Here is a 2,927-nt window from a genome sequence, read left to right as displayed (position 1 = left end):
TGCTAAATGCTGAGCTCTCTCTCTCTCTCTTTCTCTCTCTCTCGCTCTCCCCTTGTCTGTATTTTATGTACTCTGTGAAATCCTGAGCATTCATTTTAACCACTCAAGTCCCATATAAAGTTAGTATACTGTGTCACACAACGGATAGCGGATAATAGCCGGTCTACAAGCTCACCACGATGTCTCGACGTGACACATTGTGAGCTTGGAGATCCGCTATTCTCATCGTTGAAAATGTCTGCACATAAATTACGGTGCCGCGAAATAGGGGCACCGGGTTGAACGTGGTTAAATGATTAACACTCACTTAACATTTGAAAGTGTGTCTGGAAAACCTTTCCTCCAACTTCTCTTCCCTATAATTCTCTCTCTCCCTCCCTTTCACTCTCCCTTTCAATTCAATAATAATTTACTGGCATGAATGTTGGCTTCTAGTGCACTGGCCCCTGTTACGTGTTACTTCTAGTGCACTGGCCCCTGTTACGTGCCGTTCTCAAGTTGGCGTAGAATGTCATGGCTGACTGCCACAGAGAAACCCACCTCGCTTCTTGGAAATACATAGCGGTACATAGCTCATACGTCACAGGAATGTACTGTACTGTACTGTACTGTACTGTACATGTGCAGTGGCTTTGCAAACTATTCAGACAACCTTTTTTTACATTCTGCTTTCTATCTGTCTTCCTTTTGTTCTTTGTTCTTCTTTCTTTATTTCTTTCTGAAGACAGTGTAGGAATGTGTACAGTATGTGTGTGTGTGTGTGTAGTCAGTGTATGTGTATGTGTTATATTTAGGAGTGTCCAGAATCACAGTAGTCAACATGTGCATGTGTCAATGTGCTAAATGTAACACACCCGTTATTAATTAGTTGCATCTGTTTAGCTTGTACTAAAGTCAGTATTACACAGTCTGCCATGTTTTTAGCACACTTAAAAGGGATATTTCATTTTATCGTTTTTTTTGTGCGTTAGGTGTATCTACAGTATCATGGTTAAAATGGAGTTTGTATAGGAAGGGGGTGTGTCAGATAAAATTAATATCAAATATCTAAAAACTGAAGCGAGCAACAAAAAAACCATGTCCTGGGTGTTCACAAAAGCCTGAGTAGACAAGTAGACGTGAAATATGACAATCAGCCTATTAATTCCCCTTTAATTGTCACTTTCAATGTTTTTGGGAAGTATTTGTTATTCCGTCTTGAAATTACATAACCTTTTATATGCATGAAGACACAATTTGGCAGTGTTATTTTACTCGAGTCCAATGCTTGGACATGGGGAACTTTGCCGAATGAGCATGCTGGTGCCGAAGGTGTGGCCCCTGCCCGACCCGTCAGTCCGTCCTCGTGTGTGTTTGACTGATCAGCAAGAAACATTGGCTTGTTATAGTGCCACCAGGAGGCATACCGGTATTACTCCTACACATTTTGTTCAAACATCACGCAAATTGGTACACATTATCACTATAGTCAAGCTGTGATCAAGACAGCTCTGTCCAACTCTTCATGTTCTATCCTGATTGGCTAAGATTGGCATCTAAAGTTTGCAGGAGTGGCTAGTTTTGAACAAAATGCCTCAAATCGTGAACACAGCGTTTGATTTCCGTGAAACTTTGCACGCACTAGGCCGAGGAAGACCCTTTTCACATTGGACCATTATAGCGCCACCAGGAGGCACATGTTTTGCTATTAATCCTGCAGATTTTGGTTCCAGATGTCTTCCCTTCCTGCCAAGAGATGTTTCTAACTCTGTTTTCTGTGGGACACTTGGCAGTGCGTTTGCCTCCTTCCAAATCAGCCCACTGTACTAGTTCATAGCTATATTCATTCACTTTAGTGCTGCTTTGGCACTGTCAGGTTGGTGAGCTGCTGAAGCAGCTAAACTCTGTGTGTGTGTGTGTGTGTGTGTGTGTGTGTGTGTGTGTGTGTGTGTGTGTGTGTGTGTGTGTGTGTGTGTGTGTGTGTGTGTGTGTGTGTGTGTGTGTGTGTGTGTGTGTGTGTGTGTGCGCGCGTGCGTGCGTGCGGGCGTGAACACTGTCAGGAGTTAACAAGGAATGTACAGCAGTCACTGGCAGGTGTTCACATGCGTGGTCCGTACAGCATACACATTATGCATTTATGCATCGGTGTGTGCCAGAGCGTGTCTCACACGTCGTAATTAGAAGAGGAAACAGCCCTTTGCTGTCATTGGCCCAAGTCAACAGTATAGTTTGTGGGCAGGAGGACATACCTTGGTCGCTGCGTCCACATTGGCTCCCTGCTTAATGAGTTCTACCACCACTTCAACATGGCCCTCCTTGGAGGCAAGATGGAGAGCATTCAGACCATTCTACAGAGAGAGAGAGAGAGAGAGAGAGAGAGAGAGAGAGAGAGAGAGAGAGACAGAGAGAGAGAGACAGAGAGAGAGAGAGAGAGAGAGAGAGATGTATAGGGAGAGAAGCAGACGGAGAAATAAAAAACAGAGCGTTAAGTAGGACATACTGTATGATGTTAACCACTTTCAGCCTGGTGTCCCTATTTTTATATTGTCATCATTTATTTATTTTTCGGGAACTTTTCTGCCTTTATTTCAGTAAATCCGCTGCCGGGCTCGGGATTTCGAACTCGCGACACTGTCAGACTTCAAAGCCTATATAGTACACTTTGCTACCGACGCCCCAACGTGTATACAACACGGCCTAAGTGTTTCAAGCCTGTAATAATAATCTAAAGCTAGTCCTCGTTAGTTTTTTGTTTTTTTATTATTAAGCTTGAGCAGATACAGGCTATGGGAAAAATACATTCAAAGAGCCTATCAATGATCTGCAGCTACTCAGCGGTATTGCTATGTATTATCTACTGTATTCCCATGGTCCAAGGTTCAATACTATGCTAGATGTTTCTGACAAGGACAGTATTATCTTAAAAAAGGTTCTTGTGTTCAATTTGT

At 43.1% G+C, this 2,927-nt stretch overlaps 1 protein-coding gene across 1 annotated transcript in view; it reads right to left on the bottom strand.

The window, feature by feature from the left end:
• LOC308333644 (uncharacterized protein) overlaps positions 1-2,259 on the bottom strand; it is a gene marked incomplete at its 3' end in the record, with an annotated part of 34,665 nt that extends 32,406 nt beyond the window's left edge. The window contains exon 1 of the mRNA XM_080790100.1: positions 2,229-2,259. The remainder of the gene's footprint in view (positions 1-2,228) is intronic.
• Between the last annotated feature and the right edge of the window lie 668 nt (positions 2,260-2,927).

This window comes from Protomyctophum bolini, assembly GCF_963924005.1.
Source record: "Protomyctophum bolini genome assembly, chromosome: 18".
Classification (NCBI taxonomy): Eukaryota; Metazoa; Chordata; class Actinopteri; order Myctophiformes; family Myctophidae; genus Protomyctophum; species Protomyctophum bolini.
Note: the sequence above shows the minus strand (reverse complement) of the source record. Positions and strands in the feature narration are given on the sequence as shown.